General features: G+C 41.5%; 1 protein-coding gene and 1 pseudogene across 1 annotated transcript in view; both read right to left on the reverse strand.

Moving 5' to 3' along the window:
* SHC4 (SHC adaptor protein 4) overlaps positions 1 to 27367 on the reverse strand; it is a 139832-nt gene that overhangs the window by 102465 nt on the left and 10000 nt on the right. The gene's annotated exons all lie outside the window — the stretch shown is intronic.
* LOC126021247 (uncharacterized) lies at positions 22468 to 22558 on the reverse strand (annotated as a pseudogene).

Genomic DNA, 27367 nt, shown 5'->3' on the forward strand with positions numbered 1-27367 from the left:
CACATTCTTCTCCAATACACATGGGTTATTCTTCAAGATAAGTCCATAAAAATATACCTCCATAAAAAATAGAGGATAGAAACCATACAAACTACCTTCTCAGCTCATAATGCACTAAAATTAGAAGAGAGCTACAAACAGAAAAAAAGGAAAAACTTTTAACACCTGGAAATTAAATAGCTCACTACTGAACAACCAGTGAGTCAAGACAAAATCAAAAAGAAAATCAAAATGTTCCTGGAAATAAAAGAGAACAAAGATATAAATTATCAGAATTAGTGAGACACAACAAAAGTGGTACTAAGAGGAAAATTTATAGCTTTGCAAGCACACATCAGGATAGAAGAATGGGCCTACATAAATAATTTAATTGGCACAGCTTATATAATTGGAAAATGATCAACAAAATGAACCAAAAACAGGCAGATGAAAAGTAATAATAAAGTTTAGAGAGTAAATTAATAATTAGAAATCAAAAAACAATCAGAAATAGCAATGAAAGCAAGAGTTGGTTCTTTGAAAAAAATAAACAAGATCAATAAATCACTAGCAAAACTAACAAAGTAAGGGAGAGAGAAACTTAATAAACCAAATTAGAAATGTAAAGGGGAAAATTACTACAGACACTACAGAAATTCAAGGGTAATTAGAAACTACTTTGAGAAATTCTATGCCATAATATATGAGAGCCTAGAAGAAATGGATAAATTCTTGGACTCCTATAACCTCCCAAGGTTGAATCAAAAAGACCTAGCATATTTGAACAGACCAATCACTATTGACAAAATTAAAATGGTAATCAAAAATCTTCCCAAAGGGCCCGGAGAGATAGCACAGCGGCGTTTGCCTTGCAAGCAGCCTATCCAGGACCAAAGGTGGTTGGTTCGAATCCCGGTGTCCCATATGGTCCCCAAGCCTGCCAGGAGCTATTTCTGAGCAGACAGCCAGGAGTGACCCCTGAGCACCGCTGGGTGTGGCCCAAAAACAAACAAACAAACAAACAAAAAAATCTTCCCAAAAACAAAAGTCCAGGCCCAGATGGATTCACTAACAAATTCTTTAAACCTTTCAAGAGGACCAATTGCCAATTCTTTCAGGCTCTTCCAGGAAACTAAAGAAACAGAAACACTTGGGGCCGGAGAGATAGCATGGAGGTAAGGCGTTTGCCTTTCATGCAGGAGGTCATCGGTTCGAATCCCGGCGCCCCATATGGTCCCCTGTGCCTGCCAGGAGCAATTTCTGAGCCTGGAGCCAGGAATAACCCCTGAGCACTGCCAGGTGTGACCCAAAAACCAAAAAAAAAAAAAAAAAAAAAGAAACAGAAACACTCACAAGTAGTTTTTACAAAGCTAACATTACTCTGATACCAAAAGCAGACAAAGATGACACAAAAAAGAGAACTACAACCCAATATCCCTGATAAACAAAGATGCAAAGATCCTCAACAAAATCCTAGCAAACAGGATCCATCATCTCATCAAGAAAGTCATACACCATGACCAAATAGGTTTCATTCCAGAGATGCAAGAATGGTTTAAAATATTCAAATCAATGTAATACACCATATCAACAAAAGGGAAAATAAAAACCATATGATCATATCAATAGATGCAGAAAAAGCATTTGATAAGGTCCAACACCAGTTCATGATAAAAAAAATAATAAAACCTCTCAACAATATGGGAATGGAAGGAACTTTTCACCATATAGTCAAGGCCATTTACCACAAATCCATGGCAAATATTATACACAATAAAGAAAAACTGAAAGCCTTTCTTTTAAAATCTAGCATGAGACAAGTCTGCCCCCTCTCACCACTCCTATTAAACATAGTACTAGAAGTATTTGCCTCAGCAATTATGTAAGAAAAAGATACCAAGGGTATCCAGAAGGAAAGGAAAAAGTCAAGTTCTCACTATTTGCAGATGTATGATACTATATTTAGAAAATCCTGGGGGCCGGAGAGATAGCATGAAGGTAAGGCATTTGCCTTTCATGCAGAAGGACGGTGATTCGAATCCCAGCATCCCAGATGGTCCCCCGAGCATGCCAGGAGTGATTTCTGAGCTAGAACCAGGAGTAACCCCTGAGTGCTGCCAGGTGTGATCCCAAAACAAACAAAAAAAGAAAAAAAAAGAAAATCCTAAGGACTATCATAAAGCTTCTAGAAACAAAAAAATGAAAAGATCACCACAAAATGAAAAAAAACTGTAAGTGACATATTTGCTAAAGAACTTTTAAAACTCAACAATAAAAAAAAACTCAACAATAAAAGAAAACATTCTTTTTATGTGGGCAGAAGATCTGGGTATACACATCTCCTAAGAGATATAGAAATGGCCAGGAACTGGCAACATAGTACAACAGGTAGAGTGTTTCATTTGCATGCTACTAACCTACATTGGATCCCTGGCATATTATATGATCTCCCAAGAACTGTAAGGTATAATTCTTATGTGCAGAGCCAAGAGTAACCCTTAACCTTGTCGGATGTAGCTCAAAAACAATCAAACAAAAGGCATATTGATTTATATTGTTCATCAAAATAGTGCAGACACTGGAGAAAACAGCCTGGCAGTAACTTGAGAAGTTAAACATAGAATTACCATGTGACCCAGTCTTTCCTCTTCTATATATACAAGAAAGCTTAAAGACATGCCTCCACACAAAATTTTCACACAAATGTTTATAGCACCACCATCCTTAATAAACAAAAACAGGTAGATACAATCCAAATAATCATCAATTTAGGCAATAAAATATAATGCAGAATAATATTTGACAAAAAATTGAATTACCATCATGATGACATAAATATCCAATATATTATACTAAGGAAAAGAAGGCAGTAAAAAAATTACATATTTTATGATTTCATGTATATGAAAAGTCTAGAATAGGCAACTCCATGATAAAGGTAAAACAGAGAACTGGGAACCAGGGGAGGGTAGGTTAGTGATAGGGCAGATATGGAAGAACTTGGAATGGTGGGGTGCTAATGGTAAAGCATTGCACTAAAGGGCTGAAAGGATGTTCTAAAGTTGGTGACAGTTGCACAACTTATGAAAATATTATAAATCACTAAATTTTCCACTTCAATTTTATTTTATGATGCTGAGGATTAAACCCAGGGCTTCACACATACAAGGCATATGATCTACCACAGAGACATATCTCTGGCCACCGAACTATAGGCTTTAAATGTGTGAATCATATGGTATGTACATTACCTCCTCATTCAGCAATTACCAAGCCACAATAATAAGAAAAATCAACCAAACAAATAATATCTATACTCAGAGTGTGACCTTGATAAAGAATGAGTATTGAATGAAATCATTATAATGGTTTGAACTTTTCAGCACACTTCAGATAGTGCATTGACCCTTCTTTGGGTTCCCAGAGCATCTCAGTTAAACCCCAAGGTTGTCACAATTCATCTATTTCAATCTCTAAGCCCTCTGCTGGACTGTGGGCTTCTCAAGGGCAGGGAGTCAGCCTTAGTCATCATTATCTCCAGCACCTCTTACAGTGCAATAGATGATTTATTTGAATGAAGTAGCCAAGGAATGATATTCAGGAAGTCTCAAAATAACCTGCATCCTAACAGAACCATCTATAATATGCTCCTTCTTAAAGGGGCATATTACCAGTAAAAATAGTACTGAAATGAAACTGGCCCAAGCCTTCACAATGCCAGGCATGACTCAGAATGTGAGATGTGGGGAGAAATAAACTAGTCCTTCCTCATTGAGCATGGCACTAATCAAATGATATTCAGGCAGGTAGAAAATGGGAATGTAGGAGACCTCTTCTGGAATTGAGGAGAAATACTGGATGCAGTTTAGAGGACATTTGGGGAGACAAACATGGCAACAGGTCCCTATGGCAGCAACTTGGTGAAAGAATAGAGTGATCATGTTAAGCACTGGTTTCCTTACATGATCTTACAGTCGCTTCAGTCATGTTCCCTCACTTTTTATGTTTTTACATTTTCTGCTATTTTTCTGGAGTACACATTACTGACAGTATTCTGCCTCTATTTATTTGTTGTCAGGCTCACTTACTAGAGGAATTGTAGCAGTGAGATAAAACTGTTCAATCCTTAACATCTTAACAGAGGTAGGGCTTTTGCCTTGCATGCAGCTGAGCTGGGAGGGACCCAGTTTGATTCAAGGCATCCCATTTGGACCCCCAGCCTGCCAGGGGCAATTTCTGAGTGCAGAGCCAGGAGTGACCCCTGAGCCTAGCCTGATGTGGCCCCCAAACCAATCAATCAACAAGTTTAAAATTAAAATAAAACTAGAATACTCCCTTGCACACTGTACTCCCCAATATACATAGATTTTAATTGAGTGCAACATAATTTGAAAACCTACCCTGCTGAAAGCTCTTCCTTTTCCAGGTTTAAAAGTCTGTAAATCTAGCGCACTCGTCCATTGACAGGTCTGGGGTCTCAGCAACCAAAAAAACACCAACGCTTTGAGTTTTCCATTGTGATCTTCAAAAACTATGTCTATGTATTCTGATTGTTATTTCATAAGCAAGATCTCCCTTTCTAGGGTTTCTGTCCTAGGCAAAGCAAGACTTTGATTGTTTTGGGGTCACACCCAGAGACGCTCAGGGGTTCCTCCTGGCTCTGTGCTTAGAAGTCTCTCGTGGCAGGCATGGGGAACCACATGGGATGCTGGGATTCAAACCACCAGCTGTTCAAAGCAAGGCAAACAAACGCCCTACCTCTGTGCTATCTCTCCAGCCCAAAGCAAGGTTTTGAAGTGAACAAGTGGCACGTGGAGGAACCACATCCTATGTTCTCTCTTTCCGAGTAGAATCTTTCAATTGCAACAGATGGAAAGGACATCTATTTCTTTCATTCCTTTCCTACTCTCCAAAGGGAACAAAGCGAACACTCTCCTGGCAGTTTTCACAATTAAATAAGGGATGTTTTGAAGAATCCAGAAAGTCACCCTAATGTTTCACTTAGACTGTGAACAATCCAGATCAGATCTGACAAGTTCCATGAGGGTCTGGATGATACTGGAGTGAGTGTTTAGCAGACTAGGCTACGGATTGTCTTTTAGTGTCCAAAGAAACTGTCAGTTCCCCTATGTGGGCAACAAAAATATGACAACAATCTGCAGCACATGAAACCACTCTGTGGTGTTTCATACCAAAAGACCCACTCTCATTGAAAATCCCTGACTTCAGGAATTTTTGAGAAGTGAGAGAGGTTTCTTCTGTGCCTACAGACTCAAGCACAAACACACTCACTCAATTGGAGGTCAACTCTGAGGCAAAAGGCACATAGTTTGCATTGGAGAGCTAGGCCTTCTCCTCAAAAACCTCAGTTCCTAATGTTGGAAGAAAATAGAAACTTAGAAAGTAGTAACATCTGCTGCTGAGTTCAACCAGATAAGGCCTTCTCAATAATGAGGCACTTTAGCTGGAGTAGAAATTTACTCAGAAGTGTTAATTCAATTGACTCACACTGATGCTGTAATTAGACCTGAGTGGGGGGCCCAGAGAAATAGCATGGAGGTAAGGCGTTTGCCTTGCATGCAGAAGGATGGTGGTTGGAATGTCGGCATCCCATATGGTCCCCAAGCCTGCCAGGAGCAATTTCTGAGCATAGAGCCAGGAAGAACCCCTGAGCACTGCCGGGTGTGACCCAAAAACAAACAAACAAACAAACAAAGATCTGAGTGGGTGGGTGATATAGACTGCCCCTTTTAGGAGATAAGTAAATTGCTTCTCAGAGATCTGGTGGTCTGTTCAAGATCACAGAACTAATTAAGGGAGAAGAATTCATCTTTGTACACATGAAGCATGAAATGGATCTGGAGAAGTCTATCATTTGGGGATGATCCAAATGGTGCAGGTAAAGAACTTTCAAGACAGTAACACCAACTTAAATAAACTTAACAGTCTATTAAGTCATTGAGGCATCACAAACAACAGTGGCCCCGATCCCAGTCAGAGTCAAGTAGGAAAATTTCCCTTAAAATTTACTCTTAGGGGGGCCGGGTAGGTGGCGCTGGAGGTAAGGTGTCTGCCTTGCAAGCGCTAGCCAAGGAAGGACCGCGGTTCGATCCCCCGGCGTCCCATATGGTCCCCCCAAGCCAGGGGCGATTTCTGAGCACATAGCCAGGAGTAACCCCTGAGCATCAAACGGGTGTGGCCCAAAACCCCAAAAAAAAAAAAATTTACTCTTAGGTGGTGTCCCCCTAAGGACTACTCCTGTGGAATATTTAAAAATGAAAATGAGGGCAAGAGAGATATTACAGAGGTTAAGGTACTAGCTTTACACAATCTTGGTTCAAAATGCAGCACCACATAAGATCCTCTGTGGATAGCCAGAAGGAATCCCAGAGTAAGACCTAAGCACTGCTGGATATGGCCCGAAAACTAAATAAATAAAATGAAAATTTGTTCAGGGGCTAGAGAACTAAACAGGTTAAAGTACTTGCCTTGCATATAGCTGACCCCAATACAATAATTCCCCATTATAATGGGAATTATAACATATGGCCTCCTGAGTACCACCGATTGGTCCACCCTCAGCACATACTAAATAGACAATAAATAAATAGAATGAATTAGAACATTGATTACTTCTAGACTGAAGACATGGCATTGCTTCTCTCCTGTACCCACACATCCCAACCCTCTCTATAAGAAGGTATATGTATTTGCATGAAGAGAAGAATGTAAGAGAGGTCTCCTCTATAGGTTGTCACGTCTTCCTATGTGATTGTGACTTAAAAGTTATGGTTGCTTCCATTACCTGAGACAGGCAGTCCTTAGCTCTGTTCCAGACATGTCAATCAGTCCTGTGCTCTCAGAAAACAGGAATTGCATCATACATAAATAAATTCTCCTTGACCAAAATATTCTTTGCAGAAATTCTTTGGGACTTTACAATTTAGATTCAATTTTAATGTTGAACCAAAGTCCTTTGGGGTAAGGCACAAGTGCTGACATTTTTCACCAATCTCCTTTTAAAAAAACTTAATCCCTGCTTAATCTCTATGTAGCCCTCACTTTCAGAGATCAGAAATGCTATTTTCTGTTTCTTGGAGAAGATCCACTAAACTAGTAGGACTGGTTCCCCATGATGAAAATAAGAATGAAAAACTGGCCGGCAAGCTGGTCCTGCTCAGATTCAAGTTGCTTTTGTAATAGTAATTGACTCTCTACTGATGGACACAGAGAAATCCCTAGTTATGTCAAAGCATAAATACATTTAGAAGAGAAGCCTTAACAGGGCTGCTTACAGGAAGAACAACTGAATAATTGATCCCAATAGCCCTTTAACCAGAGCCCTACAGTTAAGAAGGTGAGCTTTTTCTTATCCCCTGAAAGGCCCTCATTCCTCTAGAAATCTGATCCTTTTCTTTTGTTTTCATTCATTGACTTCCCCCACTCCTTTTATTTACAGCTTCAGGAAGTCGCCCAATGACAGCCATTTTTGTTTTATCTTCCCAGTATTGTGCTTTCAAGTTGGGGTGCAGTGCTGAATTTGGCTATTGATATTTAAACAGACTTTAGTGGTGATTTCCCACATTCATTTCTATCACAGTTGGGAAACACAGAACACAAAGCTTCTCCACCTTAGTCCAGGCCTTCCAGGAGGATGACCTAAAGCAGAAATCCTTAGGGACACTAGGCAAAAGCAAGAAATAAGCCATTTTTTTCTAAGCCAAATAAGACAATGAGATATGGCATTGCTTGTTCTTGGAGCATAACCTAGTCCATTCTGACTGCAAATAGGAAGATGGAATACACCATGAAATCTAAAAGTAGTGGTCATAGAGTCAGATAGGATTAGGGTTTTTATCTGTTTGACATCCACTAGTTATAAAATGTTAGACAAATAACCACATCTCCAAGTTCTTTTTCTTCTTGTGAAATAGTGACAATGGTATGTCTGTTTCCCAGGGCTGTTATGAAGATCCTATAAGGTAATGCATAAAAATTATTTTTACATTATACAAAAAATGCTATTAAAATCAAATTAAACCATACTGAGCATAGCAAGTGGCACATGGACAGGGCTCAGGAGGTCAATGGATTCTCCCAAACCTCTATCCCACCAACCTCCTAATTAAGGAGACTCAATCAGGAGCATTATTTGATACTTATCATCCTGCATGGTATTCTAGTGAGGGACTCTAAATCTGCCTCATAATCTGGGGAGATTTTTTTTTTTTTCAGAAAAGTATCTGGAAGGATTTGTTAAGGGAAAGACTTGCAAACAATCAGAACAACATGTTCAAAAGCCAAGGGCAGTTTGCTCTCACAACCAATTGCAATTGCTTCCAAAATACCTCATCTTCAACGTGGCAAATAAAGATATGGCTAGGGGGTAATGACAGGGGCTCCGAGACATTTGTTGCTTTTGTTTATTGTCTGTGGGCTCTTGGAGACTAGAGCTGATACCATTGACTTGTATCCTTAGACTCTGCCCCGAGAAACATTCTAGAATGTTTGATGATTAGACTCACATTTTTATACACCCAAGCCCAAGAGTGATACCATTTCTCCTCATTGTACTATAAGTTTCCAAACAATACTTCCACCCAGCCCATTTCTCAGACCCAAATAAATACAGGCTAAAAATATAGTCCAGATCATGAATCATAAATGAGACGGAAAAGCAATGACTCATAGAAGTTAATATGCTTCCCAGGAGAGTGTTGTTGGATGTCCTTTGCTCTCAAAGGTTAGGCAAAATGCCAGCACCATTACTGTGCAGATAAGTTAGTGTAATTCCCATACCTGCCAATGGGTACCCATCTGATATTCTAAAACTCTCTCTCAATGGCACCAAGAAGCAGCAGACATGTGTATTCCATAAAGGCAATGGAGGAATAGGCTGAGATACAAAAGTAAGTTAATAATGATACTTCAAGTACATGCCCAAGGAAAGGACACAGGGTCCTGTCTAATATCTCAGTGGACCACCACCTTCCACCATCTTGGTTATGGCCTTACTTTTCCACCAAGTCAATGCTTTTGTAAAATAGTATAGCTGATGACCTGCAAATTATGTTGACTCTTGTCTAAGTTGGAAACTTAACTGAATCTAATAGTGAGGCTGTGTCTATAATAATCTCTTTGTCAATCATAATTCACTTAAAATGTCACTTTGTTGGCATTTTGAAAACTTATTTCTCAATTCTGAACTCCTAAAGAATTATGAATTACACTCTATACCCAAGAATCATACAAATATGACTCAACTTTAAGTGCCCATACCCAGATGGCATGTTTTGATGCTTTTTTCTTGAATGAAATGCTTACTGGAACACTATGTCCACACCTGAGAATATCTGCCAGTACTCTCACCAGAAAGAAAAACTTCAGTGGTTCCATCAAATTCACTTTTCTATTCCCTTTTCCCTATCTAGCAGTGTCTGTATCCTTTTCCCTCATTAGCAACTAAACATGCTTTTAAATTTATGCTCCTACCCTGTTTGTGAGATTAAAAAGTTTCTCTCTCAGTAAGTAGCCAAAAATCTTGGGCAGCGTTAAAGTGTACTTAAAACAACTCATTCACCTACTCCTTAAAATAATGAGCACTATTTACTCAAGTACGACTCACAAAAGCCAGTTGGGAAAGGTCAACTTTACTCCCAGTTATTCTCATATTCTCATGTTTAGACACACAGGAAGTCCCCAGGAGGAGCATTGCTGTGATGGTTGTTTCAGTCTTCCCAGTTCTCTAGAATTCTACCCTGGCACACTGTGTGGTCATGTCTGGAGCCCATGAGGTCAAAGAACCTCATTCACATACCATCTCTTCAAGTCACAGCACTGACATCTGCATGAATGGTCAGTTGTTCTTGTAGGCTGAAACCACAACTCACATTAGTCGGTCTCCTCATAGTGATAAACCACTGAATGATGCTCTACTAATTTTCAGCTTCTATGATTTCCTTGAAAAAAGGAGCTGCCAACCAGATGCCATTACAGAATCACGGCTCAAATGTTAATCATCTCTCATTACACTTCTTTTTACATGAGACACAAGAGTTTTCTGTAGCTCAAGTCCGGAGTGCAGATGCCCAATAATAGGGTGAAAAGAATACTAGGACTTGAAGGGAACTTAGGGATTATCCATTCCAACCCCTTTTGACTTTTCATGAATAAAAATTAAGTGGCTTATCTAATGTCACTCAGCATTTAAAGGGCAGGCTGAGTGGAGTCTACTAAACATACAAAAGTCCAAAATATACAAGGAGAATTGAAGACTATATATGATATATGATGTGAAAGGCTCACAGAGTTTCATGAAGGAAATGATTGTTTATGAAGTGCAGGGCAGCTGAGATGACCAATAGGCTAAAGGGTTGGAAAATGTCCACTGGAATTTGACAATTGTTTATGTGGCCTGAGTAGAACAATAACAGTGGAGTGGTAAAGACAGAAGCCAGAAAGCAGGAGGGCAAGAGCATGAGAGAGGTGAGGATAGTGCTTTGGTTTTCATTTTTGTTTAAGAAATGTGCATTTGGGCCCGGAGAGATAGCACAGCGGTGTTTGACTTGCAAGCAGCCGATCCAGGACCAAAGGTGGTTGATTCGAATCCCGGTGTCCCATATGGTCCCCTGAGCCTGCCAGGAGCTATTTCTAAGCAGACAGCCAGGAGTAACCCCTGAGCACCGCCGGGTGTGGCCCAAAAAAACCAAAAAAAAAAAAAGCTTGGGGTATGTTAAGGAAGGGATAAACTTGTACATGATCACATGATAGAAAGGCTGACAATAATAAAAGCAGGAGGTGAGGGATGGAAGAGATTGAGACTACTTATGAACGGAGAAGATCTGCAACCAATGGCATCCTTTAAATAATTTTTCAGGGGCCAAAGAGATAGCACAGCGCTAGGGCGTTTGCCTTGCAAGCGGCCAACCCAGGACCAATGGTGGTTCGAATCCTGGCATCACATATGGTCCCCTGTGCCGGCCAGAAGCAATTTTTAAGCACAGAGCCAGGAGTAACCCCTGAGTGCTACTGGGTGTGGCCCAAAAACCAAAATAATAATAATAATAATAACAACAAATAATTTTTCAGAGTGTCCCAAGTGCCCAAATCAAATACCTTCCAAAGTCACAATAAATATTTGTCCTCTTCCTGTTATCTGCACACTCTTGGGGTGAAGGAATTATTTAATTTTCTATGAGTAATCAGTATCAAGCCTAAGATTCTGTAAGCAGCAGACACTTCTAGAGCCCACAAAGGGTATCATGTAAATTCATTGGCCCAGTTCAATGACTAAATCTCAGAGGAGCCAAGCTGCCACAATTCATGGGTACTCAGGTCTTTGAAAACTCTGGGGCACCTAGTCCTCGCTCTGCTGAAACTCTAATAACCACATATACTCTACAGCTACCACCATGCCATTGGCCTAATTTTACTGCTTCATGATAAATCTCTGCAGAGACACCAAACCAATGAAAATTCTATATCCACAGGTTTTTGGACTGGAAATTCTAAAATCTTCTTGGAGTGGAGGTGGACATCCTACCCCCACCCCCACCTCTGCTGCTGGAAATCTATGTCCACAGCCATGTCCACATGCCATAACCACCATCATTTAACTTCATAGACTCAAGATCTATAGATCCTAGAGTTTCTGGAGTATGAGGTTTCATACCCAACCATATGATAATACCAAATTCCACAATATTGTCAACTCAGGAGGAGCATACCAGATTAGATGGGAAAGCAGCATAGAGGCCAACTAAGCTCAATAAACAAAAACCATTAACACAGGGGGCCGGAGCTATAGCACAGCAGGTAGGGCATTTGCCTAGCATGCAGCCAACCCGGGACCCACCCAGGTCCGATCTCCAGCATCCCATATGGTTCCCCAGCCTGTCAGGAGTGATGTCTGAGTGCAGAGCAAGGAGGAACCCCTGAGCACTGCCAGGTGTGACCCCCCCAAAAAAAGAACCCAAACTAGAATACAGGTGCTTAGTTGATGTGGTAGTCGTTGATATTGGCAGTTGTTTGGATGTTGACTGCTGTATTTTCCATAAGGCTTTTCTGTAAGACCCTGGCCTCCTTTCTACCTGTTTTGTCCTATTAAATCCTTTCATGCACAAAAAATCCTTCTCTGGCTGGAGTCATTTCTGCGTGACAACTGGAGGAAGGCATTTTTGTTCCAACAATTTTCACACATTTTATTTACTGCAGTATTTTTTAATAATTTCATTAGTCAGTTAGCTAGAACAAGCAATATAAGGGATGGGTATTTGGAGGGTAGGTGAGAAATTGGGGACTATAGTGGACAGAAAGTCACACTGGTGGTGGGATTGAATACTAGAAATAACTATTATGAACAACATTTAGCCTCAGTATTTAGATTAAGTTTTTTTTAAAAAGATTATCCAAGTAGAAATGCTGCCATTACTGGTGGACAGGGATACACCCTATGAACTTGACTGCAAGATTACTTCATTAATAAATCTCAGGGACACTGTGATAGGAACTGGAAAGGGATGACCTATATTTAAGAAAAGACAACTTGGTTTTAAAAAATTGGTTATAAATTTTTGTTTGACCCTTTATTTTAAAACCTGAGCTTAAATAAACTCACAAAACCTGTGCACTGAAAACAATTAGATTTCCCATCCCCATTATTTTCAAAGCATTGAAGTTGCATGGATAATGTTGTCCAACATCATAGAATCTAAACAGGTTTGGAAATGTGCTGATTTGTGTGCTTCATCATAAATATCAGAGACTCACGCAGATATATGAATCAAACTCAAGTGATAATGTGATAGTGGCGAAAAAGCAACTCAAATAAAGTGGGTTCACTTTTCTCATTTAATATTTTAGTATCTCATGCATATTTTGTACTCCTTTAAAATTCTAGATCTTATAGCTGAAGAAAAGAATACAAGGAAGAGTTCTAGTTTTTGTTATAACAAGGTTTATAACATGAGGTTGAGTATTAGAACTACTGCTTAGTTTATGTCACACCAACTGTGTTATGGGCTTATTACTGGCTATGCCTTCATGAATCACTACTGATGAGCTCATAGGAACATAGGGGGTACCAGAGATGGAATGTGGGCCAGCAATGTGCATGGCAAGAGTCCCACCCACTGTACTTTCTCTCCAGCCACTAGTATTATTGGTTATTATATTAAGGAATGGCTTTCTACGAGGATGCATAGTTCAATATAAGATAAAAAATAGCAAGAACACAGATTAAGGAGAAGTCATAAAGTATTGGTAAGGGCACTAGATCATATCTGACATTCCTGTGGAAATCATAAACTTTTTCCTTCCCCAGGCATTAACTACAAAAGAAAACTCCAGCTCCCTATAGACTGGACTCTGTCTGATTGGGACACACAAATGGAAACCAAGAGTAGATGACACCGCGGAGGTGAATATAGGCCAGTCATTCCTGTAATATCTGAAAAGGGTCTCTGTTCATAGCATCATTTTCTTTAATGGCCTTCTAAAACCCCATATTCTCCAGAAAGTCTCCTGATCTTTCTACTGAAGATCTTGAATAAACAATTCAACCATTACCAATATCTCATGATTTGACCATATAAATCTACAAACTTTAAAGTGGCCCAAGAACAAGCAGCTGTAAAATTCTGCCCTGTTAGTGTATATTGTCCATCTTAAACCATGAGCTCCCACTTATGCCAAGGCAGAGGCTATATTGCTTATCTATCTCCTTTCCCCCTCTCCCATTTCTCCTTTTTACTTACTGAATTAAACTACCAAAATGAACAATTCCAAAATTCCCTTGAAACTAGGAGTTGAATGAGGATATCATTGAGTAGAATTTCAAGCAAAGAGATTATTCGTTCAGCTGAAAGGCTTTTATACCACTTTCACTGATCATCTTTATTGCTATACTTTTTTTTTTTTTTTTTTTTTGGTTTTTGGGCCACACCCGGTGACGCTCAGAGGTTACTCCTGGCTATGGCTCAGGAATCACACCTGGCTTGGGGGACCATATGAAATGCTGGGGGATGGAACCACAGTTCGTCCTAGGCTGGTGCCGGCAAGACAGATGCTTACTGCTCAGTGCCAATGCTCCAGCCCCTGTTGTTATACATTTTGAACTCAACTCCCCACAAATGTTCTTATCAGTGAAGAAGTTACAACATAACGGTTCCAGATAAGTTAACACTTTTTCTTTTGTTTTTTGGGGCCACACCCAGTGTCACTTAAGGGTTACTCCTGGTTATGCGCTCCTGGCTTGGGGACTATATGAGACACCAGGGATTAAACCCAGGTCTTTTCTGGTCAGCCACATGCAAGGCAAATGCCCTACCACTGCACCATCGCTCCAGTCCCAAGTTAACACTTTTCAAAATGTATCTTCATCTTTAATGAATTAAGAAGAAATACTTGAGAGATAGTATAGCAGGTAGGGCACTTGACTTGCATGTGGCAGACCCTGGTTCAATCTCTGGCACCATGATGGTTCCTTGAGCATCTCCACAGTGATCCTTGAACATGGAGCCTTAGCATTCTCAGGTGTGCCCACCCCCTAAAAAATAAGGCAGGATGAGGAAAAGAATGAGAAGAAGAGATACATAAAATAACAGGTCCTGAGGGTAGAGGCAGAGGGGAGATTTGTCATTGGTGCTGGGAAGGTTGCACTGGTGAAAGGGTGTTTATATATATATATATATATATATATATATATATATATAACTGGAAACCAACTACAAACATGTTGGTAATCATGGTGCTTAAAGATAGTATTAAAATAAATAAATAAGTAAAATAACTTAGGTCCTAAGAGTCCATCATTACATAAACAGGTGTGTGTGTGTGTGTGTGTGTGAGAGAGAGAGAGAGAGAGAGAGAAAGAGAGAGAGACAGAGAGAGACAGAGAGAGAGAGAGAGAGAGAGAGAGAGAGAGAGAGAGAGAGAACTCCCTGCAATATCTATGGTGTAAAATCGGGGAATTTCTGGGGTGTATTTAGTACTACTCTGAAATGTATAAGCATTTATTTCAAACTTTTAATATTCCTAAGGTATTACCTTTTTAAATAACAAAACTTGTTCAGGTACCTCTTTAGCCAAAATAATTATCTTTCAACATCACTTTGGAACCCAAAGAAAACCAACATAAAACAGCAGAACCTCTGACCAGGGTTCTCCTCCTCTCACCTGGCAGCTGTCCGATAGCAATCCCTTGGGTGAATGGGGAGGAGACAGTGACCCCTGACTGCCCAGATCTTCTTCCACTTTCCCTTATATTTCCTAAGTAAATCATACATGACTAGAAACTGAGTTAAAGTTGAGTATTGAAAAACACCAAGACACCCCCTCCCCCAAAGTATCATCCTTTCTAGTTACCTTCCCATAAGATAGCCTGAACTCTAAGCACAAACCAACTGCCTAAAACATATACACGTTGAATTGAACTAATTGCAGCATTCTTCTCTAATAGAAATGCATTGGACAAACTCAGTAGTTTGGATTTCTTAAGCTCACTGACAGACATGGACACATACACTCACACACATCTAACACACACCTCAGGGGGAGTTGCTGCAGCCTAATGAATGTCCCATATCTGGAATCAAATATTAGCTAGGGAGGATTTCAGAGTCACCAGCTGCACACTATCGAGGAAACAAGTTCTTTGATTAAGGATATGGTTCCCTGAAAGCATCCACCTCCACAGCATTCCTAAGCATGGGGAAGCAGCTCCATGGAGGTTATTAAAGCAATTGAGGAACAAAAGACAGCAAATAGATTCATGCAGAAAAGGTGAGAGTCCTCATGCTCTCCATGAGAGAATTGGCACATACCCAACCACCATAACCCAAAGCCTTTTGCACACCAGCCTGCAAAGGAGAACCTCTGTCTATCTGTATCTAGCCAATATAAGTATGCTTAGGAAGAAGCCTGCAAAAATCCACAGCAATCAATGAAAAGCAGTGGTTATCCTGAAAAGGGGGCACTTGCCCATTAACTTTACAGGACTATATTGAGTGGTGTTGCTGGAGATGGAGCCCAGCGTCTTGCACATGTTCAGCATGTGTTCTGCCAACTTGAATCATCTGGTAATATTTACCTTTCACCTTGTGCATTATTTCAATGTTTCCACTATTGAGACTTTAAATAAAGAAAATCATTTTTAAAGATCAGAAAAATTAGTGCTCATTGCTCTTCCTTCTACGTTCTTTCATTTTTTGGGGGAAATAATAAGTGAAACAACTGTTGCTTTCTCCACTTTGCATCACTATGAATGTTGGGTAAGAGTGAATAAATGAATATATTCATTCATTGCCATTACCATTGTGGGGTTTGGCAAACTAAGCAGCAAAATCAAATTTAGTTTATGGTAAAGCTGATTTCCAGTTATGAATATCATCCCATTATAATTTAGAATGATATGCATTTTTACCAGATGACCCCAAAATGCCACTGCGGGTAAAATAAAGCTACTCTCTTGTAAAAAAAATATTTTTTCTTTTTATTTAATGTTTACATTATTCACTGGAGATGCAAGGGATACATTTAAAATGCAGAAGATCACTAAGAGAATCAAAAACAGGATTATCACTAAATCTTAAGCTGATAGGTGGCAACTGAAACCCCTTCTCAATTTTATTTGAGAGAAGCAAAAAGCTCTGCATGAGAATATAAATTTAGACCTTCAGCACAAGAGATACCCTTCTCATTGCTGAATCAGGTTCACCCCCTGAAAAGAGAATTCTGCTCATTCCTCTCTGTGTTTTTTATTTGCTATTTTACCTTGTGACACTCACTCCCTATTCCTTTCCCTGAACAGAAACCTGTTTGATGAATATGTACGCTCATTAAAAACTTTTTGCTCTTCAAAGGTAAGTAGTTGTAAAGCCCAATAGGAAAAACAGTAAAGTGTAAATGATGATCATTTAAAGTAGACAAAAATAGGGGCCGGAGAGATAGCATGGAAGTAAGGCATTTGCCTTGCATGCAGGACAGTGGTTCAAATCCCGGCATCCTGTATGGTCCCCGAGCCTGCCAGGAGCAATTTCTGAGCATAGAGCCAGGAGTAACCCTGAATGCTGCCGGGTGTGACCCAAAAACAAGCAAACAAAAAAGATTGTATAATAGCAAATTGTCCTAGGGGGAGGACAGGGAGATGCTTATAGGGATGGAATTGAACCCAGGGTTTCATATAGATGAAGCAGGCTCTCTGACACTGAGCTACCTTCATGGCCCACAAATTGTTTTTTAAAATAGTAGTATAAAATCTGGAACTGAGAATGTGGTCTTGCAGTGCAAAGCCCTGAATTTGATCCCTAGCACTGCATGTCCTCTGAGCACTAGCAGGTTTGCCACCCCCAACACACACATAATATAATAACAATAATGATGTTAAATCAGATGTGGATATAATGATCTAAAAGATACTTAAAGGGCCCGGAGAGATAGTACAGCGGCGTTTGCCTTGCAAACAGCCGATCCAGGACCAAAGGTGGTTGGTTCGAATCCCGGTGTCCCATATGGTCCCCTGTGCCTGCCAGGAGCTATTTCTGAGCAGACAGCCAGGAGTAACCCCTGAGCACCGCCAGGTGTGACCCAAAAACCAAAATAAATAAATAAAATAAAAGATACTTAAGGGGGGCAGACAGATAGTACAGCAGAAGGGCATTTGCCTTGCATGTGGCTGATCCGGGATGGATTCGGTTTGATTCCCGGCACCCCACAATGTTCCTCCCCCCCTCCAGCCTGCTAGTAGAGATTTTTGAGTGCAGAGCCAGGAGTAATTCCTGAGTGCAGCCAAATGTGACCCCAAAACCAATCAATCAATCAATAAAGTTCAAAAAAAATTTGACACTTAAAATGAAACCAGGTTCAGGTTACTTTGAAGATGTCTCTAAGAATTTATCTCACTTAAAGGCAGGGATGGAATAATTTTTATGCTCAGAGTCATTTAGATATTTCTTTCTTTTTTGTTTGTTTGTTTGTTTTTGTTTTGGGGTCACATCCGGCAGCACTCAGGGGTTACTCCTGGCTCTATGCTCAGAAATCACTCCTGGCAGGCTCAGGGGAACCATATGGGATGCCAGGATTCGAACCAATAATCTTCTTCATGAAAGGCAAACGCCTTACCTCCATGCTATCTCTCTGGCCCCAGATATTTCTAATATTATTCACAGGCCCTACAATACAGGCAGATTAACCAACAAGAACCACCTGTGTCTGTCTAGTTTTGTCCCAGGGCCAGAACACATGATTTCAGAGGCCTTAAATGATCTGCAGGCCTGACATTTTCCACTACTTCTTTAGAAAATGGGCATCAGGGGGGCGGCGAGGTGGCGCTAGAGGTAAGGTGTCTGCCTTGCAAGTGCTAGCCAAAAAAGGACCACGGTTCGATCCCCCAGCGTCCCATATGGTCCTCCCAAGCCAGAGGTGATTTCTGAGTGCTTAGCCAGGAGTAACCCCTGAGCATCAAATGGGTGTGGCCTGAAAAGCCAAAAAAAAGAAAAAAGAAAATGGACATCAGGAATAGTGGGCAAGATTTATGCAACAAAGATGATATTCATTCATTGTTCTTAGTTGTTATAATGCTAAAACTGAGAGAAAAGGCTTTGACTTCATAACACACACACACACACACACACACATCTACAGAGATTTGCCTTTATTTTTCTTTCTTGTGTGTGTGTGTGGGGGGGGAGGCCACATCCATTTGACATTCAGCGGTTACTCCTGGCTATGCGCTCAGCATAGTGGTAGGGTGTTTGCCTTGCAAGCGGCTAACCCAAGACCAACCTTGGTTCGAATCCCAGCATCCCATATGTTCCCCCACGTCTGCTGGGAGCAATTTCTGAGCACAGAGCCAGGAGTAACCCCTGAGCCTTGCTGGGTGTGGCCCAAAAAAACAAAAAAGCAAAACAAACAAACAAACAAAAATTCATGATTGAGTTCTAAGGTTACAGTGAAGGAGCACCCATTCTTTTGCCAGTGTCTCCTGTCCAAATTCCCTTTCACTCCCCTTAAGGCACTTTGGTTTACAATTCTGTCACTGATATCACTTTACTTCCTTCCAGTTCCCATTCATCAACCTGAATGATCACTTTCCTCTGATGCTTGACTTCTGTGTCAGAAAGAAACCCAAAGAATTTTCATCCGAGGAGAAGCTTTCTAGTAGCTAGAATATTTAAGGACCTTTTTCCATTCTTCACCATTCTTGAAACTCACCCTACAAGCCCCTGTGCTTTACTAGAGTAATTCTGATAAGGAGGCTTCTGTTTGTTTTGAGCCACAAAGTGCCGGCCCCTGAAACTGTTCCCACTCAGCCTGTCTGCCTGCCACCTGAACTCTTCCTTTTCCTTTCAATGCTGCTTCTCCTAGTAGGCCCCTCTGTGCCTTCCTGATATGATCTCCAACTCAGACCTAGGATTAGCCTCTGCCTTCCCTCTTTTCTTATTTAATCACATTTTTCTTTCATCCTATCTCGACCTATCCTTCCTCCACAGTCTCTACCCAGATCCCAACACAGGCATTTTCACTACCACTAAATTGCCTTAGAAAGGGCTTCCCTACCTCTAGGCATCTTCTCTTCTTGAATGACTGAATATTCCTATTTTCTAGCAAAATATCTACACTTGGTGGCCTGATCTTTAAAATATGCTCAAAACTGGCTCATCAGACTTTTCCAAGCAGACGACGCTCTAGTCAAACTCAAATCAGGGTTCTTCCTGTAGAACCTATATTTACAATAGGTTAAAAATACCTATATTCCAGCCCGGAGTGGTAGGGCAGTGGTAGGGTGCTTGCCTTGTATGCAGCTGACCCAGGATGGACCTTGGTTCTATCCCCAGCATCCCATATGGTCCTCAAGCCAAGAGCAATTTCTGAGCACATAGCCAGTAGTAACCCCAAAGTGTCACCGGGTGTGGCCCAAAAAATCAATAATAATAATAATAATAATAAGGATTGAACTGGGGCCAGCTGAGTGCCAGGCAAGTGTCTTACTTGCTATACTATCTCTCTGGTTCCCCTATCTTAGGATTCATTCCCTGGTTTCAGCTGAAAACTACCAAGTGTGTCTCACTAAATGGTAGTTCCACCAAAAAAATACTGTACAGTCCTGCCTAAGACACTGTGGTGGGAATGGAGAGAAATGGGCTTGCATATGAGGTGACACAGGTTGGAATGGACAGGACTTCCCGAGGATGGAGGCTAGGGTGAATGACCTAGAGCAGTATGCGATTAAGTAAGTCACCTTACACAGGGGAAATCAGCTAGAGCCATAAGACACCCTGGTGCCTTATTCCAAGAAGAACTCAGGAGGAAAAAATCAACAAAATAGGAGACATAGCATGAGGCTAAGGGGACTACTGGTAGGACAAGGAAGCATTAGGATGAAAGCAAGGGAGGCTTAGCGGGAAAATCAGTTGAGAAACAGAGCTCCAGACTAAGCTTAGTTTTTCTAACTGAGTGTCCTGCTGGCTGGGTGGTGGGGTGGGGAGATGCCAGAGGGAGGGGCAGCCAATGATGCATTTGGTTTGTAACAGCTGGATTTTGCTGAATTTAATATCTTTCTTGAGAAGGAAGCAGAAAGATAAAAGGCCAATATTTAGATTATTTCTCAGTTCTCATTTTTCAAAAATCCTCTTTAGGTTCTATGGTTGTTTGATCCAGCCTCTTTCTTCTCTCTTCTCTGTTCTGTTCTCTCAAAGGTTTGCTTTACCACCAAAACTTGCTCTTCTCCCCTACCCTCAATCCTTTGCTAAGGGAGCCCTCCCAAAGCAGCCCTCACCCCTGTTCTACACTCTCCTGCTGAGGAAGTACCCATTCCATTGGCATTGACAAGGGCCACCCAAAAAATGTCTCCTCCATCCACTCAAATCCATTTTCTACCAAAGATTTTTTTTAACCTGGCAGCCTTGAGGCAGTGTATGAAACGCTCACCCCAAATCCCCAAATCCTTGTTGTGATAACTTTTTTTTTTGTGTGTGGTTTTTGGGTCACTCCCGGCAGTGCTCAGGGGTTACTCCTGGCTCCATGCTCAGAAATTGCTCCTGGCAGGCACGGGGGACCATATGGGACGCTGGGATTCGAACCGATGACCTCTTGCATGAAAGGCAAACACCTTACCTCCATGCTATCTCTCCAGCCCCGTTGTGATAACTTTGATTCCACACTGCTGCTCACATACTCTTGTTATGTTGTCTCTCTCCTTTCAGATTCTCGCTGAGTATTACAACCCACAATCTTTCTAGAACATGTCTCTGAGGTAGTGGTCATTCCCTTGGTTTTTGTTTGTTTGTCTGTTTATTCATTTGGCTTGGGTTTTTTTGGCTACACCCTGCAACACTCAGAGGTTACTCCTGGCTCTAAGCTCAGAAGTCATTCTTGGCAGTTTCTTGGGGGTGAGAAGGACCATATGGGGATTGAACCCGGATCCATCTCAGGTTGGCCACGTGCAAGGCAAATGCCCTACCACTGTGCAATCTCTCTGGCTCCCAATTTTCTTTGTTTTTAAAAAGTCAGTAGTTTAGGGGCCAGAAAGTTAGTCAGAGGAAAAGGTTGCTTGCTTTGCTTGCAGTCTACTCCAATACCATCCCAGGTACTGCATATGGTCCCCTTATGCATGACCTCTAAGCATAGAACCAGGAATAATCACATCTCCCCAAAGATCCAATAGTTTTTTGCTGAAAATCTTAATTCTCAGATATTGTGCAATATGGTCAAATCACCCATCTGTCTCATTTTCCATCTACTCCCCTGCACATTGCCCAACCAGGCCAATTTCTCACTCTTCCCAAATGCCTCTTCCTTGTTCTTTTCTTTGCTACAGCCTTCTCTTTGCCTAGCAGCTTTTCTCTCTGCCTCTGGAAGTCCCACCCATTTCTCAAGACTCAGCTCCAAGTCCTCGTTTTTTGTAACTTCTTTAATCATCTCACATGGAAGGAGTCAGGCCCCTCTCCTCCCTGAACTCCCAAATGCCTGAGCATCTGATCCCTTCAGTAGTACATACTGTCCAGACTCTGGTGACAGTCATATGAGTGCAAATCTTTGTTCTCTCCTCCCTGTCACCTCTTCAGGCAAGAACAATGATTTATTCACAGGATAAATACTCATATTCCATAAAAAAAAATGTATGAGCCTTGTAATCAGGAAAGCCGAATTCTAGTCCCTGCTCTGCCATGGATGAACCCTGGGAAGGTTTAATTTGCTGTGAAACCAAACTTGGGGTCTAATGTACTTGCCTGAGGCCTGAGGCCAGAGTCGAAGGAGCAAAGAATAGAGCTGGCTTTCCATGAACTGGAGTTGGCACTATGTAAAAGAAATGAAGTTTGAATTATACATTTTACCATTTCCTACTGAGTGATTCATGAGTATCATTAACTGATGCTAGGCAGGAAGAAGCCTAATGTCTGGGGTTGTCTTTAGAGCAGTCAGGCGTTCTCCACAAGCCACAAGCTTCTTGGCACTTTTTCTTTTTTTTTTTTTTTTTTTTTTTTTTTTTTTCCGTGTCCCCCCATTCACAATACAGACCAGGCAAAGGTCCTGGGCTGAGGTGTATATGGGGTGGGCACTTTTTCTTTAACTCAGAGAAAAGTCCAACCTCCAGACAGGCTCTACTCTTAACATGGACTTATCAATAGAAGTCAGGCTCTGCTCTCAAGGCTCACACCCTGACTCAGGACTCTGTCCTGTTACATACAAATATATATATATGCCCAAGAAGAAATTCTCAACTTTTCCCTTGGACACAGATTTCTCACACCCTATAAATGCCAAGCAGTTGGGGCTAGAGCAATAGAACAGTGAATAGGGCATTTTTCTTGCAGGAGGCCAACCTAGGTTCTTTTTTTTTTTTTTTTTTTTTTTTTTGGTTTTTGGGCCACACCCGGTAACGCTCAGGGGTTACTCCTGGCTATGTGCTCAGAATTTGCTCCTGGCTTGGGGGACCATATGGGACACCGGGGGATCAAACCGCAGTCCGTCCAAGGCTAGCGCAGGCAAGGCAGGCACCTTACCTCTAGCGCCACCGCCCGGCCCCACCAACCTAGGTTCTATCCCCAGCATTCCTTATGATTCTCTGAACACTGTCAGGAGCAATGCCTGAGAATAGATCTGAGCATCACCAAGTGTCTCCATCTAAAAAATAACTCCCAAAAGTAGAGCAGTTGGCATAGTCACCAAAATTTGCTCTTGTTAAAGGTTAAAAAGCACTCATTTATGTGGAAAATTCTTTGACCACTCATTTGTATGGAAAAAATGTGAGAGTTTCCAGATATTCAAAGAACCTACCAAGTCAAATAGCACTAAGAGTAAACTCCTAGGAGGGAAAACATAATTATTCTGCCTAGGGTATGTGGTTCTCAGGGCAAGAGCTGGGTGGAGCCATATGCACAGGAGGACAGTGGCCACTGAACAATCCTGACCCCAAAAGCAGAAACCTTCTAGGGTACCTTTCTGTTAGAATACAGATGCTAATGTTTGTCTTTCAAATGCAGCATGACATATAACAGAGACCTTCAAAAAGTAGGGGGTATCTATGTTTCAGATCAAACCACATTAGAGCAAGGGAATGTCAATATCTTATTCCAATACCACAGGTGAGTGTGCCCACAGAGGCAGACAGGTGGACAGCAGCTGTACTCCCCACTCTCCACAGGTGGCCTGTTGACCCTGAGGGATGGTGCCCCAAGCTGACAGCTCTCTGGGGGAAGCTAGGTATGCAGAATTGTGTTTTAGAAGAGCCATACCTAGCAGGGAGGAAGGACTGCTAGGGCCACATTCAACTGTGTTGAAAGAAGGGGTGCAGATGGTGCCAGGAATAAAATTAGCATTCTCTTCTCAGTCCCCGAATATTTGTCTATGGGAGTCTTGTTTTGTTTTTGCAATGTCCTCAAGTCTAGACTTTTTTTTTTTTTTGACCAAACCAAACAACCTATTGAAGTTTATGACCTCTATGTTCCAGACTCTTTTCTGGCTTAGGCACTGTCTGTTCTGGGCAGTTTTTTGCTCTCTCTTGGCTGTCTTTTTCTTTCCCTTCCTGCTGCCTCCCTCTCTCAACCCCACCAGCCTGCACAAGCAATGCAATTTCCTCCCCCAAGAACTATCAGGGATCTCACACCTGCAGAATCTTTGTTGGCAGTGTCTGTGTGTGGTCAATAAGAGCAGCACTCTGGGCTTCAACAGGGTTTCCAGATGTGGGCTATCTCCAGCTGTGTCACCCCAGACCATCACACGGTTGAGTTTCTGGCTGCTTCTGGAGCTCCTCTGAAACTTTTTAAAGCCATCTACTTCTTCAGTGGCATCAGTAAAAAGGCATTGAAAGGAGTGTTAACTCCTTTCAGCATGGATCCTGGCCAAGTTCCAGGGATGTGAAAGACCTCCCAAGAGGTTGACTGGAGATTTAGCCAGGTGAGACTTTCAGCAAGGGATATCCAGAATAGCTAAATATTCCAGGGTAGAAATAGAAGTCTAGTCAGGCACACTTCCTATCTTTAGAAGATTAGCCAAATCCTTAACAATTAGCTGAGGGTCAAAGACCCATTTCCTCCATTCCCAGGCATTAAAAAAAAAAATCTCTCAGATTCACTCTGAGATCCTGTTTAGTCTAGATGACAAATAAGAATCCAAATTGAAATTGTTGAGTCAATAGTAGAGAGTTTGGTGTTCAGTTTTTCACAAATGTTAATATTGCAAACCAGTGTCTAAATAAAAAAAGGGAGAGAGAAAAAGAAAAATAAAGGGAGAGAAAAAGAAAAAAATATTTGTTCCAAAGGCATGCAGAGGAGTGAGTGGGACAGAAACTGGGGACAATGTTGGGGGAAAATGTGCACTTGGTGAAGGGTATTATCCATTGTATGACTGAAACTCAATCATGAAAAACTGCAGTTGTGAAAAAAAAAATCTCCAACTGTATTATGGAAACCTAGTAACCATGGTGTTTAAATAATTTAAAATGCATTTTAGGGGCCAGAGAGATAGCATGAAGGTAAGGTGTTTGCCTTGCATGCAGAAGGTCATTGGTTAGAATTCCGGCATCCCATATGGTCCCCCGAGCCTGCCAGAGCAATTTCTGAGCATGGAGCCAGGGGAAACCCCTGAGCGCTGCTGGGTCTGACCCAAAATTTAAAAAAATGCATTTTAAAATGTTAATAATGTTTCTTGCATACCTGAGTTAAAGGGCCCCAATTTTAGACTTTGTTCTCACTATTACTTCGATAAAAATAAATTGCAAATAATGATTTGCCAATGCTTAGAATAAAAAATTCAGTTTAGATGTAAAAGTGAGCCACTTGATTTGCAAACAGCTGACCTGGATCAATCCCCAGCACCATGTAGGGTCTCCCAAACCCCACCAGGAGTGATCTTTGAGCACAAGGCCAGAAGTACAGTTTGTCCTGAGTACAGTTAGGCATGATGACCTGGGGAAAACAATCAGTTCTTTAAAGCCTCTTGACTTCTCCAAACACTCCCTCACCAAATTCTCCTGTTTCAGATGTAATCTTTTCCTACAATGGATATTTGTGGTCAGCTTCAAAGTCTTCATATTTCAGCACCATGAAATGGATATTTCACTGTAGATAGGAACAAACCCCACCGAGACACAGCTTGTAGAATTAGGAGAGAGAAGAAATCTCTGCTACACTGTATTACTGCTGACATGGGGAAGCAGGGTATGGGACAGGCTGTTGGGTACATGCTGTGCATCTCCTAGGTCCATGCCTGTCTATGGAACCACTACTGCTGGAAACAGGGTAGTTCCAATTCAGTTGACAGAAAGGTGCTAGCTGGCTTTAGCATTATCTGAAACAAATGAGAGGAGGAGCTACAGAGGCAAAAATGATCGCAAGAGGCTATGGAGAAGGAATGGAACAGGCTAGTACATGCATCTTGTAGAGGTTTGGGTTCAGCATGGACAAGCTGCCATACCCATTGGCATTTTATTTAAAAAAAAAAAAAAGGAGTTGGGGCTGGAGTGGTGGCGCAAGTGGTAAGGCATCTATCTGCCTTGACCACGCTAGTCTAGGATGGACCGTGGTTTGATCCCTCGGCATCCCATATGGTTCGCCCAAACCAGGAGTGATTTCTGAATGCATAGCCAGGAGTAACCACTGAGTGTCAACGGGTGTGGCCCAAAAATCAAAAGGAAAATAAAGGAGTTGGGGCCGGAGTGGTTGCATAGCAGTAGAGCGTTTGCCTTGCACACGGCTGACCTAGGAGGAACCTCAGTTCGATTCCTGGTATCCCATACGGTCCCCCAAGACAGGAGCAATTTCTGAGTACTTAGCCAGGAGTAACCCCTGAGTGTGTGGCCCCAAAACAAACAAACAAAAAAAAGGAGTAAAATTGAGGGTCAGGTATAGGGCTTAATGGTAGAGGCATATATTGCATGTGTGAGGCCCCAGGTTCAACCCCTGGTACTGTCCTCCCAAAAGGGGAGGAGTAAGTAGGCCAAGCCAAGGCACTCTGGGTTCCTTGTCACTCAGCCTTGCCTTCTTTCTCCTCATTATTTTATAAGCACAATTTTCATCTAAGATAAATGAAGCTTTCTGAGTACAGTAGTCAGGGAGCTTGCCTTTCATGTGGCTCATGTGGGTGCAATCCCAGGAACTCAGATGTTCCCTTAAGTACCATCAAAAGTGATCCCTGAGCACAGATCCAGGAGTAAGACCAGAGCATAAATTTATGAGTCTGGCACACAAGTAAGAGTCTCATGTACAGAACTGGGAATTCTTTTGTGGGTGTTGTGGGGGAGGATGTTACACCCAACCATGCATCTGGCTTACTCCTAGCTCTATGTTAAGAGATCATTCCTGGAAAGCTTGGAGAACCACATGGGGTGCCAGGGATCAAACTCAGATTGACAGCATGCAAACTCTTTATCTGCTGAATTATTTCTCTGGTCCCCCAATAACGGGGAATTCTTGTCTGTAATCCACCTCTTGCTTCCGATAAGTAACTCCATATCTCTGAGCCTATTTCTGTCATAAAACAATGGCTTTGGATTAGAAGATTTCTCAGACTCTTTCAGTTTATGTTCTAGTGATCAGGGTGAGCAAGAGCAGCACGAATCAAGAAATAGATGAAGAAGCCAGAAAGATAGAATGGAAGTAGGGCATTTGCCTTGCATGCAGAAAACGTTGGTTCCCATCCTGGCATCTCATATGGTCCTACAAGCCTGCCAGGAGCGATTTCTGAGTGTAAAGCCAGGAGTGACCCCTGAGCGCTGCCAGGTGTGACCCAAAAACCGGAAAGAAAAAACAAATGGATGAAGATTTAAAAATGACAAACTATCAGGTAACAATTACCAGAATTTCCTTAAGTTCTAGTATAATTCATTTCTACTGCAAGAAAGAAACAGGAAACAAAATATACCATCCTTATTGCCAAATTGTTCCAGTTAGCT

This window comes from Suncus etruscus, chromosome 10 (assembly GCF_024139225.1).
Source record: "Suncus etruscus isolate mSunEtr1 chromosome 10, mSunEtr1.pri.cur, whole genome shotgun sequence".
In the NCBI taxonomy this organism is placed as follows: Eukaryota; Metazoa; Chordata; class Mammalia; order Eulipotyphla; family Soricidae; genus Suncus; species Suncus etruscus.